Source organism: Protopterus annectens, chromosome 9.part0, assembly GCF_019279795.1.
Source record: "Protopterus annectens isolate FY-2018-M chromosome 9.part0, PAN1.0, whole genome shotgun sequence".
Lineage (NCBI taxonomy): Eukaryota > Metazoa > Chordata > Ceratodontiformes > Protopteridae > Protopterus > Protopterus annectens.
In genome coordinates this window covers 1,855,596,490-1,855,616,474 of record NC_056743.1, presented here as the reverse complement: position 1 = coordinate 1,855,616,474, position 19,985 = coordinate 1,855,596,490, and positions in this window count along the sequence as shown.

The window sequence follows — 19,985 nt, the reverse complement described above, 5'->3', positions numbered from 1 at the left end:
TGGCATAGACCCATACATACTGTGATTATGAAATACTTAACCTGTTAACATATACTATAACAGCAGACAAAGCAGGGGGATATGTACAACAATAACCCCAATGTGGATGGCTGTGCCCACAACAACCACACCCAACTATAAATACTGACTCCAGTATTGCTGTACAGTGAGTTCATAGTTCAGAGGACATTTACATATCCTCTACTAGTTTTGATGGAATGAATTTCCACAAGATGATTCCTTTGAACTGATAACTTTTGCCAGTCTGTTCTCAGAAAAATGATCTCCTGGGACATATACTTTCTGCAGACTGAAGTAGATCCTTTCACATGAACACACTTACTTTGCAACACTGAGAGTAGAACCCCTACCTAGGTACTTATTGCTACTAATATGTTTGGCCTTAATTGCACACACCACAGGGCTTTTAGGATAAGGTGTGTCCCGAGTTTCCTGTTAAGTGAAGAACATCACCAGGCCTTGTACAGTATGGTAATGGGGGATGTACTGGATGTTAATGAAGAATACATTGTATGACATACTGTCATATACACATTGACAAACACATACAGTCATAGACACATTTGACAGACCTGGGTTTAGCAGTGCTAACTACCTTGTCAGTGAGTCCATACTGTTAGGGAGTTTTTGCTCACAGCACAAGCATCATTGGGCTGGATTGTGTAATCAGTTACCAGTATGGTTGATGGTGACAGTGGTCCTCATACAGTGGAACTTGGGACATGTACTGGTGGTACCATGGTTTAAACTCAGTATACCCAGCACCCACCCCCCACAATGGATACTGTACTCACTGAAACCCATGCTAATGCTCTGACATACCCACAATCACACATTGACCAGGACTACAATACAAACCCTTGTCTATCTAATCAGTGCTACTACAGGGATCTGCATTTATTGCACATACCACAGTGATAGTAGGGTGAGGGTTTGTCATGGCTCTCCTAATGTCACAAACATCATCATCCCTTGTAATGTATGGCAATGGTTATTGTATTCGGAGAATGTGTCCTCAGAATGCTGTCTCATGCAAATATGCACAGTCACACACAATTGCATACACATACACACACACACGCATGCCCACATTTGCCAGGAATCAGAGGGTAACCCACACCTATCTACCCATTTGTAGAACAGTGTTATGCTGGTACTGCAAGCTTCAGGTAGCCCGTAGGGTGAAGAGTGTAACAAGGTACATTTAATGTGAATTACATCAGCAGCCATTTCTAAGTATAGCAATGGGGGGGGGGTGTAGTGGTTGTAGTGGTTGAGAAGGTCCTGAGAGGATTTTCAACTACAAGTCTACAAACACACAGACACTGTTATAGTCAATAATACACACACACATATTTCTCAGTACTGAGGTCCATAGGTGTAGGTGTTCCTAGGTGTGTACCAGCCTAATGTCCTTGGAGAGATGACAAGAGTAAGACATGTAAGTACACTGTTACCATGACACCTGACATTTGTCAGCAGGCCATCTATCAACTGATGCCACATGAGTGATCCCCAGGGTGACAGTTAAATTCATCATCCACTCCTCTGATTTTCTCTGGAAGAGGGCCAGTGAGGTGCTGCAATTGACATGTGTGCAACATATTTTGCATAACATGGCCAATGTCTGGGTTTGGGACCTTACCCAAACATGTTCTGTCGACTGTGGTAGTCTGCTTGAGGTATCCATGGCATGTGGTGCATACAGAGTGGGATTTCCTAGCTGTGGCATTCATAAGACAGCTGGGCAAACGTGTAAGTGTCAGTCAACCAGAGATTGTCTGTAAGCAGGCAAAATGAATACCTGACATCTGCACATCTGTACAAAGGACAGACAGAAAGTAGCTAGCTAACAGGTTATGCATTAGGATGAATATTCTGACAGGTAGACGTCTGAAACTGATAGGTATGCCATTACTACATGACAGTAGTCCTCCATGGCATGCCTTAAAAACATAGTAGTCTACAGTTAATATCAACATATCAGATCAATATCCAATAGGTGATGCATAAAAATGGACAGGTCAAACACAAAGAACACGATAGTACACAGAGTCCAGCTTCGCATGCAGGAATCTATGATTCCAGTACTACAATCTGCAATTTACTCTTACTAGGAAAAGCACTGTTAAAAGTGCTAATGTAATGATACAATACATGCATATGTGACTGCATATAACCTGAGATACTACCCAAGTATAAAACACATACAAAGAGAAAAGATTGTGGCACTAGCCATGTATACTCAGGTGTTCCATACAGTATACTAACACCCCTTGCTACTATAATGACATCATATAGAAGCATGTTATGTACATGGACTTAAATACACTAATTAAAGATGTCATTACCCTGCTATTTTATCAGACGTGAATGTAATCAATGGTTACCAGGGCTGAGCTATGCTTAGCAGGTTTAAGCATTACTTAAATATAAATGCTAAGCAGAATTGCAGACTGGTAAGCGAAGCCTACACGGTGTAAGCGTCTATACATTTAACTGTACGTTAGCAGTGCTTACTGTCGGGCAAACCTGCGCAAACCCACTTAAAACTGTTTAAAACTACTGTAATCACTCTGTATCCAACAGTTCTTATTCTGCCTAGCAGTAAAATAAACAGCCCTTGCAGGGTTTGACCCCAGAACGCTGTACCCCATAGTCACAGCAGTTAACCACTAAGCCACCTGAGCTATGAAAATGTCTTTTGTTTTCAAATATATCATTCAGTACACATACTGAATAGTGGTGAACAACTGTTCTGCCTACTACAATTTTTTAGTACTTGTAAGTGAAAAAGGTGTTGAATCAGTCATATTTTTATATGTAAATATACGCATCTCAGATTAATATGGTGTGATACACTTCAGAAGGTATACACAACACTCATGTTTACACATAAAAGGATATATATATATATATATATATATATATATATATATATATATATATATATATATATATATATACATATATGACTGCCTATTAGTATTCCAAAACGTGCACGCTCATAGGCCTGCCCAACCAGCGTACCCATTGTAAATCCAACTTATACTAATGGAAAAAGGTCCGGTCACCCGGACTTTTTCCATTAGTATAAGTCTTGATTTATTTTTGTGTTAGGTAGCAATGGAGAATGGAAGAGCTCCATTGCTGTAATCCTGCCATTTTAAAGAGTTTAACATAGCGAGATATCTTAAAAAAAAGCAATGGAAATCTTCCTTTCTCCGTTGCTTTTTATAAAGATATCTCGCTATGTTAAACCCGTTTAACATAGCAAGACAGCTTTAAAAAAGCAATAGAGATCTTCTTTTCTCCATTGCTTCCTCTACACACAGCTCTGATGTACTGTGTAAGCATATGCATGCGCAGTACAGCAGAACTGCCCCAGGATACTGGACAGCTGAGGAAGGGCAGCATGGAGGCATTATATAATGCCATTATTTAAGAAAAGTAAGTATTTTTTTCTTAAATAATGTCATTGTATAATAGCAATAACCCACTTCTGGATGTGGGTAATGCTGGATTTACCCACGGTTGTCTTTGTTTGGCCACTCGGGCTTTGCCCTCATGACCAAACCACACCAAATGTGGATAAATCCAGCATTACCCGCACCCAGGTGTGGGTTATTGCTTAAATATCTATCTATCTATATATATATATATATATATATATATATATATATACACACATATATATATATATATATATACACACACACATATATATATATATATATATATATATATATATAAAATATTTGTATATATTTCTATATTTCTCTCTCTGGATGCTGATGCCTATGAGATCCCCATGATATCCCCAGTTGGCCTTTGGAAGATACCTATGGCTAGTATTCTTAAGGCTACACATACCTTGGTATCCACTGGGATGGGTTTCCCTCTGTTGGTTCTGTGTGTGAGGCATGACCTGCGCAGCTCAACAATTTGCTGTAGAATGTCCCTGTCCACCCTATAGCACTCCACTATCTCCAGCTTATGTAGCCCCTGGTAGGTTACCCTCGGTCTGTACACTCTTCTCCTTCTCCTCACTGTGGGTTGATCATCAGCATTCATATCCTCACTGTGATGCCATGCCCTGGCCCAGCAATCAAGGAGCCTCAATCCTCACCACTACACCAGTGATGGATGTCTCATATTGGACAAATGGATAACAAATACACACAGTAAAGTGCAATTTCCCTTAAGAGCACACAGACATCACAGTCAGTCCAAGGCTGGTCGCTCCCTTGCTCTCCAGGTCCCCAATAAGACTCCCCACTGGTACAGCTATAGGGTCCAGATCTCAGCCAGATGGGCAAGCTAAAATCTCAAGCACCCTCTCTGCCCAACCAGTGCTTCATGTCCCTGCCTATGTAGCTGACACACCCACACACACACACACACACACACACACACACACACACACACACACACACACACACACACACACACACACACTTTAAGGTAAGAGTTTATGCAACCACAGCGACACTTCTGGAGAAGGCTGGCACAGGTTCTCCAGCTGTGCCCCTTTTACCCAGACTATACGGTAGTAATCACTGCCACCAACCAGCTAATATTTATCAGCTACCCAAAGGCCCTTAAAAGGGTGTTCAATTATTACTGTGCAATATTATTATCCAATTGGTAGTATAACTTAACAGTCAAGGCTTATTAGAGTGACTTGGTACAGGATGCTTATATACATGCAATGTACTCTTAGAGCTTAACTTATCTCTACACAAAACAGCCACAGTTGAAAGGTTTTAAAATATTTAATAATAAATAATAAAACACAAAACAATACTTCTTACTACACAGTGCTAGTCAAGAGTTCAGAGATCACAGAAAATTACAAAAAATAATTCAGTAGTACAGTTCTAACATCACAGAAAAATGCTTAGTTTAATCTTTCTAGCTTCTAGCTATTTCTAAGAGAAAACACAAATCTAAGATACACTTACAAATAGAGCAAGATACTGCTGATGATTTGGATGGTCAGGACACAAATGCTTAATAATCTGTGACTCTCTCTGTTTTTAAAATCACATTCCTGGTTCCCATTACATCATTCTTCACTCTTCCCTGGGTTCCCAGGCTAACAGAAACTACATTTACATTCTTAACATTTCCTTTTGTTTTCTTGCAGCTGGTCAGGAAGCAGAGCAATAAAAATACATTTGCATGTTTAAATCTAGCAATTTAACTTTTGGTTAAAACAATAGAACAAATTTCTTCTTTTAGACAGGCTGGAGCCAACTTTAGATCAAAGGATCACAACATATTTTACTTGGTCAACAGAGAGCACTGATGTGACATTTTTTCCAGTTCCAGATCTAACAGCAGTTTTTCCATTTAAGATAACAAGCCTGTGGTTCACATTGATATTTACAGATGACAGAATTATCTATAAAATTCTATCTGGCTAGGCTGGCAGCCTTCACACTCACCACCCTCAGTCTCTTGCACATATTGATGTATAAGAGCGACAGCAGACCCTAACATTTTGGTTAGTTTTGTCAGGTAAAATGTCCCCATCTGTGTACACCGTTGGTGTAGAGTTTGTGGGAAAAAAAACAGACTGGAAGGTGGTTGCATAGTTTATAGTGGTGTGCTAGACTGTTCCATGTGTAATTGGCTGATTCTGATACATTTCACCTGCCAGCTATGCTAGTTCTCCTTGATTGCCTTCTTACTGCTGTTTCCCCTTCTCACTTCCTCCCTATTTAAGCCCCAAGGTGGGTCGTGCGTACCAATTGCTCAAATGTAAACAGTTTGGCTATTCCATCTTTTTTTTTTTTTTTTTTTTTTTTTTAGGCCCACTTCACACCGTGCACACCCTTTTAGCTAATGTAAGCTCTTTAAGCAGAAATGTCCCTGCCTAGACATGAACACAGTCTGCATTTCATGGTGTAAGACAATACAGCCTTAGATGCACCCCCTTCCTTAGCTTTGCTTAGCTAAGAGCAAACATGGACCACAGAGCTCCAATGAGCTTACTGCAAGCTTGTCACACCCTCTTATGAAGTAATTTAGCTCTTAGGCTTGCACTGTTGTATTGCTGCACCTACACGGTTGGGTGCAAACTAACACTGAAAGGAAATCTGAGTTTCAGTATCAATCCCCTCATTTGCATAAAACAGAATGCTAATTCATAGTTAACACACTCACACTCAGCCTTCCTCCTTAGCAATGACTACTCCATGGTATTGTTGTCTTATGCATACCATTGACTATCATGGCAAAATGCTGATTTGGGTTTAAAAGCTTATTTCCACCTTTTTTTCTTATTTTTGGGCTGATGCCCATTGACACCACTGCCCTACACTTAAATGGCTAAAATCGGCCAAAAAATAAATAAAAATAAAAGTTATTTTTTATAATTTTGCAACTATTTATATATTTAGCCATTGGCATGCCTACTGCATTGCAGACATGCTTTCTTTGGAGCCGTCATGCCTCAATTTTGTAATTTGCAGAAATGTATTCGGTTAGTAACTGAATACATTTCTGCAGGTTACACTATTCCTGCACAGATGCCTGCCCGCTTCCTGGATTGCTAATTCACTTCATTTGCATGATTTTAACCTGCAAATGGGGTAATTAGCATAAAGCAGTGGTGTCCATGCAGGAAGAGGTAGGAGCGCTCGTGCACATCCTGGGAGCTCGTTCCTGGATCACTCGTCAGCCATATTGCATGCAGCAGCTCTTGCACTATTCCTGCACACCATGCAGAGCTGGCTGAATCCTGAAGACTGTCTTTCAGAGCAATGTTACCTTTTTTATCTACTAGTTTATGTTTGCATTCCACATTCTGATTTCAAACAAAGCATCATTTGTTAGAACATATTCAATTGTAGTACTAAGTTTATCTGTAATTTAGGGTAACAGTCATTAAAAGTCTAGGTGTGAATTTTGATGTCTTGCATTTCAAGAGTCACATATGTTCTAGATGTAAATTATTCTTTCAGTTTATTATAGTCCAGTAATATGTACCCTCTATTTTGGGGTCTATATCATATGTTCAAAGTTTTATAACTTTGAACGTTAAAATATCGAATTTAAATGTAAAAAAAAAAAACTAACGGCTGTAGGCAGGGGGGTCAAGCCCCCCTGCAGCCCCCACCCCCCACACACTTTAAATATACCAACTCCGAGACCGCACTATAGTGTGGTCTCAGAGTTGGTGAGTTCTGTTTTTTTTTTTTATATGTTCGATGTTTGAAACTTCGAACATTTAAATTTGATTATTTAATGTTCAAAGTTTTCAAACTTTGAACATATACTATAGACCCCTATTGTCATGCATGCTTTCAAACATGAAGGATTATTGCTCATTCTGTTTTGTTACAGTTCTCTTGCATAGTATAATATTCAAAAGTAATCAAGTATGACTCTATACCATGTCCCTTAGGATGGTGTTGCCCTGGGATTCGTATAGTGCTGGCAAGAAGTTTCACTTGCCATTGCAAGTCCAATAGATGTTGTGCTGTAGCACACTCTTCCTCTAAGTTATGTTCCCATGAATTTCCTCATAGTTCACTTTGGTTCTGCAAACACAGTTCTGATTCATAGAGCTCAGTCTAACAATTCATTCACTAATGGCTCAGAATGAAGCACAGGCATACAGTTTTGATTTATCGTGAAGTATAGTAACACTCAAAGTTCAAATTTCTGTTCAAATTTCTTACTTTTTGTTATACTGCTCTTAGCTTTTGTAACCATTCTTTTATTTACACTTTATTTACACTTTTTACAGTTACTGCACAGTACAAATAGAAGCCTTTATACTTATCTCCATTTTAGGTTATTATCAAAATGTCAAACATTCCTTTTGGAATGTGAGTCAAGGATAGAACTAGTTGTCACAGAATGCCACCACTTTTGTCTGCAGCCTGTACCAGATGTGCTACTTTCATGACACTGGACACTGACATCTACAAAATGCAGCTTTATTCATCTCACAGTCTGAGGTTGTTAAATGAAATAATGGAAAATGTAGCTACTGCCACAACATATATTGTCTTTTGATAACATCTTCCTCCATTTTGAAAGTTCAGTACACAAAAAATCATGGAAGAACACACTGGTGTGTTTGTGCTCTGTCACCTTAGCAATGAGATCATTTCTGTAAGTCCTTAACCCAACCCTGAGTAGGAGAATAGGCCACTCACAACATTGGGGGCACTCACAGTGACTTCCCCCCACTGGGAATGCATGCTCTCATGTACTCACTAATAAGGGATGCCAAAAAGTGTTGGCTATAGGCTTGCTTCCTGAATGCCTATTATATCATTCTATTTTTTTCATTTAAGAGATTGTGGCTGTCAATGTCCCTCTCCAAGCCACAGTCCTCTTTAGATGTCCATATGCCTGCTGTTTCGTGACGTCAAGTGTCTTAGCTGCTAATTGAACTCTGATCATTTAGTCCATAGTCAGGATTATAACACCAGTGATGATTCTGTGTGCATGATTACCTACTGATGCTGAATTTGAACTCTTACAATCTTATTCTTAGCAAAGCCAGAGGAGAAATACAAGAGGTGGCAGACAATTGCCTAAAGTGCATTGTTTTATAGTCTTTGTATACCTGAGAGGGAAACTTTGGGCAACAAGGACTTGTGCAATCTTTCTCTGCCTTTACCAATAAAATATCTGAAATATATATGCTTGATTTGATCATTTTATTCCTGTGGGCACTTCATCAAGGAAAGAAGAGGAAGTATTTTATGTGTGTAAGCGGAGTCAGTGTTTGTTTTGCTATCTTATCTGCAACATTTTGAATGCACCAAATCTTTTTTTTAATCTACAGGAAGCAATCAATAAAGCAAGGCTGCACCATTGATCTTTCACACACACACACACACACACACACACACACACACACACACACACACACACACACACACACACACACACACACACAAACTCACAGCTCCTGCCATGACTTTGCAAATGAAGGTAATGCTGCTTCAATTTGATTTCACAGTGGCAGCATGGCAGCAACATGTGACAATAACATTTATACACTGGAAATTCAATGCAAGTACAGAATTAGAGCTCTTTTGACCAATTTCAGCTGCATTTGAGGATTCCTAAAATCATGCCTACAATGATATATGATGTAATATGCAGCAATTAAAACAAAGAAAAAATACAATTACTATATGGAGGATTTATAGTGTTGCACACAACAAGATCCATGTACTTATCAGTCATCTTTTTTCAAGTCCATTTGTGAAAAAAAAACATTTAACAGCTTACTGATAAATTTATTTTCCTTTATTAATATTATTTTGATTAATGTAGGTTTAAGAACCATTTAGTCATACATTGAAGTAACATAATTTAACAGGCATTACAGCTACCCATCCTCAAACAAAAAGATGAGAAGCTATAAGAAAATTATAAAGTATGCAAAAATGCAAAAAAAGTACTCTAAAATATCATCTAAGAAAGGTAAAGTTGCATAGCAAATGCATTAATAAATTGTCCTGTGTCATACAGTTCTTTCTGTTTTTGTGCTTTCAAACTGTTTAACTCTGCCTGAAATGGAACAAGTTAGTGACTGGACCTCAATGTGTCTGATCTATGAACACAACCTGAAGTCACTGCACTATGAGGTGAAGTTTCTTAGTACAGAAGGTTTACCTCCAGCACAACTAAGTTAGGTTAGAGAGCTGGACTAGGTGCTAGAAGGCACATAGGGAGAGAAAAGCATATATAGCAGCTAATGGCTTAGGATATGTGTCAGACTGGCTTACAATCAAAATGTTGAAGTCACACAGAGTGACAGAGAGGCAAAACTTCGAACGCAATTCCTGTCAACTGGGAAATGTTGATAAAGAGATTGTGCATGTTGAACCAAAAAACAATGAAGGCAACAGAGAACAGACTCAAAAATGAATGTAAAACTGTTTAATCCATGCTTTTGTCAGTCAGACTTCTTCAGAAATATAAACATTAGTAAAACTTCCATGTATAAATACATACACCCTTCACATATATACACCCACTGGATCTTTAATTACAATTCAATAAAACAATTAAACAATAAAATGTAACTCTAAAACAAATGAAGCTAAACAAACAGTCAAAGGGGCATCCCAAATCCACCTTTATATGACTAATTTCCTCTTCGATAACAAACATTTTTTATGCTGACAGTGGTATTTTTGGACTTTAATGTGAGTTTAGACAGTAAAATTAACAATTTGACAGATTTTGAGTTGTCTGGCTCTCAAAAGTGCTTGTTGGGGTTGGGTTTAAACTTTATCCCCAGCAAATGAGTGGATTTAGCTAACACTTTGTTAGAACTGAAATTATACACCAGAAAACTGAATTTGGCATACATAATGAAAGATGTTGACTTAGGACCTGTTTCCTTAGTTAAAAACCTTCCGTTTTTAATCCTTCTTTACATATTATTTTAAAAATTTTTGAGGCTTTTTGTATGAAAGATATACAAACCTGTTTGTCCATATTATAATTTGAAAAGAGAAGACAGGAAAGTGTTAAATGAGCTTATGAATAGGCATGATTTGAGGTTTATGAAGGCCAACAAGGGGGTGGGTTGGTAGTGATGTCTACAGAGGATTACAACAAAGCAATGGAAGTTATTTTAAGTAACATAGATGAATGCTGTGAAGTTAATTATAACTCCATTGAGAGTAGTTACAGGTTTATTAAGTATGCACTATATGACTACTTCATGAATGGTGATCTGAGAGCCGAGGTGTATGATTTTCTTATGGTAGATTATCCAAGAGTAGGTGTACTCTTTGGAATACCTAAGATCCACAAAAGCCTCACCAACCCCCCTTTTTGGCCTATTGTTTCTTCCTCTGGAAGTGTTACTGATATTATTTCTTTATTCTTGGACAAGTTGATGAACTCTTTGATTCAAAAGTTATCTTCGTACATTAGGAATTCATGGTAATTTCTAAACCAAGTGAGGTTGTTCAGTTTGAGTGATAAAGGTGTTAACATTAGGGAGAACAGCAATGTTTTTTTTATGTTAACAGTTGATGTAGTGTCATTATATACTGTTATACCGCATCAAGAAGGAGAAGAATTTGTGTCTAGGTTTTTACACAAATACATTACTTGGTTGGACTCAAGTGTTGACACTTGTACATTTTTGTTAGAACTCCTGATAATAATTATTTTATGTTTAACAGTAAATACTACAAGCAGCTTTGAGGGGTAGCAATGGGTACTACAGTTGCTCTGGCTTTTCCTGGTCTAGTGATGGGTTGGTGGGAGATGGAGATATTATTTACTTTGAACCTTGCTAATGAAATTTTATTTTATTATAGATTTATTGATGATTTTTTTATTATTATAAAGGGAACCTGTTGAATTGTACAGTATCTTTTTGGAACAACTTAATGCAAGTAGTATTTTTTTTTAATTTTACTTTGAGTGACTATGGTCACCAAGTTAATTATCTGGATGTGATGTTGAACTGGAGGACTCTTGATAAAAATTTCTCTAGCAGTATACATGGGAAAAACACATATGTCAACAATTATTTACACTATCACAGTAACTATTCTAGGTTTATGAAACACACTATCCATAAAGGACAGTATATTAGAGCCTCACGTATGACAAGTGATGATGCTGGTTTCCTTCGGTAAATTGAGTTCATCACTGAGTTGTTCGTTAATGGAGGTTACCCTAGAATGTTATTACAGAATATTGCTTTAGAGATTTACAACAGGAGGGTGATAGATTTTTCATCTATTTTAGTTCATGGATTCCAGGAGAAAAATGTTGGTATGGATACTAGAGATGCTTCCTATGTTCCTAGGTGTGTTATTAGTATGTCCGTTGATAGTGATACCATAAAATCAAATCTGTGGTAAAGGACAATTGGAAAATTATTACTGGTAGCAGTGTGTTGCAACTAGCTTTGGGAAAGGTTCCTAACTTTGTATACAAGAAGGTTAACACTATTAAGAGTTTACTGGAGAAGGATGATAATAGAATGTCTCTCCCTCACTCAGATAGACCTAAGGGTATGTATAAATGCTTTAGCTGAAGTGTTTGGAGATACATTCATGAAGAACCTTATGTTAGTTTATCACATCTGAGTCATACTATTTCTATACCAGGAAGATTTAATTGCAGCACTGCCAATGTGATATATATTGCTTTATGTTCTGGTTGTTCAGCCTTCTGTACTGGCATGACAATTAAATAAGTGGATAAAGGAACACTGTTATGCTATTAGAAGTAAGGATGAACATAATACCCTGTACAGGCACTCAGTTTGTTGTGATTTGTTTAAAAATGTTTTCTTTTTCTATTGTTGAACACATTGACAAGGACTTGAGAGGTGGCAACATAAAAAACTTGGTGGAAAGGAGAGAGACTCTGTAGCAATTAAGGTTAGGAGCAGATAGCCCTCCTGGGCTTAATGACATTGTCATCATAAAATGTTTTTTTATCGGAGAAGAAAATAGTCATATAAAGGTGGATTTGGGACGTCCCTTTGACTGTTTTTTTTTGCTTCATTTGTTTTAGAGTCACATTTTATTGTTTAATTGTTTTATTGAACTGATGTAATTAAAGATCCAGTGGGCATGTATGTGTGAAGGGTGTATGTATTTATACATGGAAGTTTTACTAAAGTTTGTATTTCTGAAGAAATCTGACTGACAAAAGCATTGAGCAAACTGTTTTACGCTCATTTTTGAGTCTGTTCTCTGTTGTCTTCAGTATTTTGTGGTTCTTGTTTTTCTCTACACTGAGTGCTATTTTTTGGTTGGTCTGAGATTGTGTACATTGTTTGGAGCATCTGTATTTTGAAGGGCATCACACTACAGTGAGGATCAGAAAAATTACCCTTTTCCTCACTGTAGTGCAATCTTGGAGTTAGAATTTATAAGTAGCAGGGGTTATGGGAGGATTGCATGGGGGGTTACCCCCCCTGCAAAATGTTAAGATAGTTTCCACCTCGTATCATATGTATTTTTTAGGATGGTGAGTGATTGACTGTCTATTCTTTCCTTCAAAGGAATTGACATTCTAAGCAAGCATCGGGACTTTATTTTATTGTTCCAGGTCAGGGTTGTGAAAGGTCAAGGAAAACCACCTCGACATTTTGATAGTCAACCTGTCAGATCCACAGCAATACTCATATGGATTCAAACTTATGGGTGTTGGGACACGCAAGAATGCATGCAGGAGACCATGCAGTTCTGCATTACATACTGAATACTTTGTGTGGGCTCCAGAAATAAAATGTACAAGTATTAGAAAACAGTGCCTGCAAAACGTTTGGTTTACTGGTTATGTATACTGTTAACTTTGCTACCCACAAAAGGAACAAATATTAAACAGGGGTCTGTTATTAGCCACTGGACTCAACATCTAGTGAGAATAACTAAAAGAAGACAATAAAACTAGTTATATTAAAACTGCCTTTGGTTAGAGCCAATGTCAAGGCCTCATAATACTTCACAGTCTATAATTTACAACTTTGCATAAATGAACAGCCCGATAACGCACAACAGAGTAAAAAGCTGAGACTGCAATGACAGTAAATTTATACTCAAAATGTCTTACATTCTCAAACAATAGAAAAATCTTATAATATGACTGTATAAAATACACCCCAGGATTCACAAAACTATGTGCAAGAATAAGACTATTCTTGCAAGGAGTGGTCCTTGTCCATTTAGAATAGCAGTGCACCCTGCATATGCATGAAGGCCCGCTGCTATTTAATGTAAACAGACACAAACCAGGAACAAGTACAGGGGAGGAGTGTCAGCAGTGCCTGCACATTTAACACATCCCCTTTGCTCAGAAAGTGCTGTACGGCACTTTCTGACACAGATGAGAATCAATGTATATAATATTAGAGCCTGTCTCTAATATTATATACTAAACCAGTGTCCACAGACAATGAAACATAAGTAGCTAACATTTCAGTGTCTGGGAACACTGAAAAAAAAACACAAACACATAGAAGGCAGCAGCCTTCAAATGCACACCCCCTTATGTATGCACTCTTACCCTACATGCATGGAAGCAGTAGGGCAAGAATAAAGCAATAAAAATACAAAAAATGTATTTTTTTCATCAAATAAATCCGAAGTTTAAGCGGTGTGCAGCTTGTTTGCATTGCACACTGCTATGCTTAGATTGGCTGAAATCCTGAAAATGATAGACAAGTGCTACTGTGATAAAAAACATAATCAAGTGGCTGTAGCATAGTGGTATTGCCGTGGTTTAGTATGTAGAACATGCTCAGTTTGAATCTTCCTCTACTAATTTATTTAAAAACTTTTAAGGAAACTGAATGATAGAGGTCAATCATATAGATCATGTATAGCACATCAGGGGTTGGAATATGTAAAATATTACTGCAAAAAAGTGCTTTATAAATTTAATGAAAAAATAGATTTAAGCAATGCTTTGCTAGTGTAAGCATTGCTTACCAGCTTTCAGCTGTGCTGACCTGGTGTAAACACTGCTATGCGGATTTGCACAGAGCCAAGCATAGTTCAGCATATTACAACCAGCCAAACAAGTAAAAGTGCAGGAAAACTGTCCTATTTAAACCACACAGGCAGGAATACAGCCCTAATCATTTAGGATTGCTCACAGCAGGACCAAAATGTCTGGTGTTGGTGAAGGTGTTCACTTCTGAGCCTAATGTTGGAGCATCCAGGAGTCCAGGGTCATGGTTGGATTCCTATAAAAAAAACATGATGGCAGGCTGCTGCAGGGCCAGTACCAGGTCTCACAGTACAAAGTGGAGGCCTGGGACCAGCTTGCACAGGATCTCACCAGTGCCACGGGCATACCCCAGACCGGTGAGCAGGTATGTCACCACCATAATGACATGAAGTGGAGGAGGGGTGCAGTCTTGTACCAGTGGATCCAAGAAGCCTGAGTGCAGAATGTCCCACCTGTCTGTAAGCATGCAGTCTTATGTATCTCTAAGTATGGAAAAAATTCAACTTGGCACTGTGCAGGTGTGATTAATGTGTGATGTCTCCCCATACAGCTACTGCGGACAGGTCCCAGAATGTTGAGGCTCATGCCCAGTGACTGGCACGGCTGCATTGGCAGTATGGTGAGTACAGAATACCCCCTAATATTAGCAGTAAGAAATCAAAATTATACTAATGATAGTACTGCCTGTATATATGATTGTGCTGTAAAACTCAGGAATAAATGCCTGTGTCAGGCTGCCAGTGTTACAATGGATTATTCCCAGCTGCTGTGCAATACAGATGTCAGTAGCAAACAAGGTACAATATGCAGGAAAGGAATATTAGTATATGTATGAGTGTGTCTGAGTGAGCCTGCCAAGAAAGTCCCATGTCAGGGCTACTGTAACACTTAGAAATGAAAAGCATTCCCCTGTGCCGATCACTCAGGAATAGTAATTGTGGATTTCTGAGTTGTACACAGATATGTATGTCAAAACTAATAAAGGTGATTCCAAACACTGATGTGTGTCATCTCACTTGAACCTGAAAAATAGAAATGTGTATGTCCTACAGAATGCATTGACTGAGGTGAGGTGATTTAGCTCTGCTTGTCTGCATACTTTAGAATGGACATGTCAAATAACTGAAAAAAGCAACAGAACATATTTCCATCAGAATGTGTTTTACTTGTTTGCTTGCCAGCATTGTCCTGTGTTAACCTTTCAATTTCAGCTGTATGTAGCTGTGAATGTACTGAAAACTGTATAAGGCTAACAGGTGCAGACTTGAAACCTACACTGTGTACTCAGGAATCTAAATTGCAGTATGTAGTTGTAAAACAGTCAACTGTGCAATCCAGCTAATGTGCAAGTTTCACAAACAGTGACACCAATGTCTGTTGCGTATGCATAATTTGTACTGAAAATTGGAAACAAATAATGCAACATGTCATAATAAAGGTACTGTGCACAAAAATATGTACTAGATAGAAAGGGTCTATATTAGAACACCAAATGTTCAAAATTTTGAGTGTTCTAATATCGAACCCTATGAATCAAAAATTTAAAACATCGAACATACAGAACAGTGAATTTTTTCCTAGGGAAAAATTTTGCTGTTCCAAAACAGATACACAAGCACACCAAACAAACAGCAATCCACACACACATACACCTAAACTCTTACACCTAACCCTACACTAAACTATACATACACCACTAACTATCCACTTACCTTAACCCAAACCCTAACCCAAGGTCTGTCACTATCGCACAGTCACCTCACCCCCGCCCTAACCCTAACTCACCTAACCCGCCCTAACCCTCACATCCACACTATTGCACAGTCACCTCACACGTGCCCTAACTCACCTACCCCACCCTAACCCTCACGTCCACACAATCACACACTTACCTGAACCCGACCCGTAACTTTCCACCACAGCACTGAAAATACCAAAGCAACAGAAACGGACAACTGAATTCTTTCCCTAGGAAAAAATTTGGTTTTCTGTTTCTTTGATATTTTCAGCATTTGCTAAAAACTGGTTGATATTAGAACACTCAAAATTTTGAATGTTCGGTGTTCTAATAGAGACCTGATAGAAATATCACAAATAGCAGACAACATTTACCCAGTAACTCAGTCTTATAAGAACTAAGCCTGTAGTTCACTTTTTCACACACACCATGGTTCAAATCCAGGGACCACCACTAACATCTCAGTCTGGTTCTATAGTTGTAAACTGCAATCTGAGTAGAAAACATAATGTACTGCAACACATGCATTTTCCATACTGGGCACACAGGTAAAGAAATCTGAATAGAAATACTAGTTTGATGTGTATAACTATGAAAGGTGTACAAATGCTGTGTTGATCAGCCCCAATCCTACAAAGAGATGCAAGCTAGACATCCACATTCTGCAGTCTGGCCCAGACAAGCCCCTCAAGTGTCAAGCAGTCATGGATAACTTCCCCAGTTGCCAAGAAACCTGCACACAGAGAATGTCACAGTAGATGTATGTTAAAAGCACAACACATACTCCAGGGCCTGCAACTAGTATGTGAATCTGAAATATGTCTAGAAGCAGCAATATAATCTGTATAGAGTTCATCTGCACAGGGCCCACAGGTAAAGAAATTGGTATAGAAACAGGTCTGATGTGTATAACTAAAATAAGGGTACAATTGCTCTGTTGATATCTACGGCTGTTGGTGTGCTGTAGCAGGCCTATGGCCCAGGTAGAGTGTAAGTGTGGTCAGAATGTAGAGTAGCGAATAGTAGTGTACTGACAAGTGTACTTGATAGCAATTGTCAAGTGAATCTGTTGCCTTCTGCCACCACTCAACTGATCCAACCAACACACTGAAACCAACATGGGTATGTTCCTAAACAAACCTCTACTGTTGGGACAGTTGTTCCATTTGGTTTATCATTGTTTAAACTGTGTGCATAGTAATATTCCCTGTTGAATAATCATTGTATTGCCTGCCTGACATACCACAAACTGGCATGCTGTTGCAACCCTGAAAGCCATTCAATATATGCATGGGATCTGTTTGCTATTGCACTGTTATAATTGCACTGTTTTCGGTAAATGGGAATATCCATGCATGCTATTTTGACTAATGCTGTAATGTGTTGTGCAGGACTAACCGATATTCATTGTTAATTTCCAAACCATAGCACATAAGGGAAAGCAGATCCAAGCAGATACGCCTCTCCCACCCCACCTGGCTCAGGCACCTGGTCCCAGCACGTCAGGGACCCAACCCAGAACTCCCTCATTTGCTGGTCCTGCACCACCCTCATGTGGAACCACTGCAGGGGATGGGGCTCACCACCCCCTGCAAGTGGGCATGGTGAGGATGTTGTCACCTGGGATGATGACTATGGCATGGCGTGCGGTGTCCTCCAGATGAACCTGGATGACTGCCTGCACCAGGTGGAGGGTAGGCTGGTGCAGCTAGAGGGACAGGTGGCCCCTCCAGTCCAGCCCCCAGCACAGCCACCTGCAGGGCTGTGAAGGAGTAGTGGTGACTGCCATCGGGTGTGGACATCAGTGCCACTACTACCATCTGGGGCGTATGAGCCTCGAATTCCCAACCACCCTCCCTGTCAAGGTGTTTACCTCCCCATGTGTCATACACTGCCCCTGTCTGCTTTCTTGTTTGTCTTGTCTGTCTGGAAATGCAACTTCTCCTACCAAACCTCTCTCACCACACTTGCCTATAATCCTTGCTTAACATCCCACTCTCACCTTAAAAAAAAGGGCATCTGTCCCACAAAAAAATTCACGTCCAATACATAGCTCTGCATTTCACACAGAGACATGTACCCATCATACAATCTAACCCTACCAATCATCCTTATTGTATGATGCCCACACACCTCCCTGTAGGGTGTAAGGCTCAAAATTCTAAATTGCCCACAGCTGTTGCTGCCAAAGAAATGCAGAGCTATGGTCCTTTCCTACACCCGTCCTGCACATCCCTACCTGTTTACCCTCTTGTTTGTCCCCCTGCTTGCCCCAATTTCACAAATTTTCTATCTCCCTTTTTTCTTTTCCTTATTTGAAATTAGCACAGGTTTAAGTGGCTGTAAGTGGCCATAAACAGGTGTAAGCAAAGCTGAGTTCACATAATTATCGCTTAACTCCACACAAACCTGCTTACAACTGCTTTAAAGTGCATTAATCACTCTGTCTTCAACAGCCCCTGTTCTGCCCAGCAATAAAATAATCAGCCCTTGCAAGTCTTAAACCCAGGACCCCGCGGTCTATAGCCAAAGTAATTTTCCACTAAGCCCCTTGCGATACAAATAAATGTGATGTTTTCTCAAACATATGTATCACAGTCATTCAACAGTAGGGGAAATGTATTTATATATGTAGATGTTTGTATGTATGCATATATGTGTATACATATATATATATATATATATATATATATATATATATATATATATATATATATATATATATATATATGGTTCTACCTTAGATAATCGACATACCACATAACCGACAAGCAGTTAACCGACACGAGAACACTGAAAACTGATATCACCGACAACGTAAATAACCGATTATGAAAACGTCGACATTGGTATGCTAATAGCGCCTCTCACTCCTACCACGTTCCAGGTAAAGTAAATAGTTCACTGTCACTATCAGGCGTTACAGTTACTATCAAGTAGGTTTGTTCTGTGTAAGTTTTTACGCTATGCTGATTACAGACAACTATTTACATTACCTGGAACGTGGTAGGAGCGAGAGGCGCTATTAGCATACCAATGTCGGCGTTTTCATAGTCGGTTATTTACGTTGTCGGTGATATCAGTTTTCAGTGTTCTCGTGTCGGTTAACTGCTTGTCGGTTATGTGGTATGTCGATTATCTAAGGTAGAACCATATATAAATATATATATATATATATATATATATATATATATATATATATAGATATATAGATATATATATATATATATATATAAATAAATGTGTATTACGTTTGCACACTGGATCCACACTATGAACCTCTCTCTGCAAAACATCTGACCAAAGGCACTGTTAATGGATGTGAAGGGGCCCAAAATAAGTACCTCTTGTAATTATTAATATCATCCCCTCCTCCACAGCTGAACAGATCTGCCTTGCAAAACAATAACCAACAATTGCAAGTCTCAAAGCCTGGCCCCTGCACAACATAGCCACAACAAGTTAACAGTAAGCCATCTCAGCTGTATGATGTTAGGATGATATCACTAACATATCATGCAGAACATCTGTCTACCATAGGGAATGTACAATGTGGAAGCAATAAACATTCCAGTGATACATATATACACATACACACACACACACACACACACACACACACACACACACACACACACACACACACACACACACACGCCTATATATATATATATATATATATATATATATATATATATATATAGAGAGAGAGAGAGAGTATATACACTACATACACATATAAATATATTAC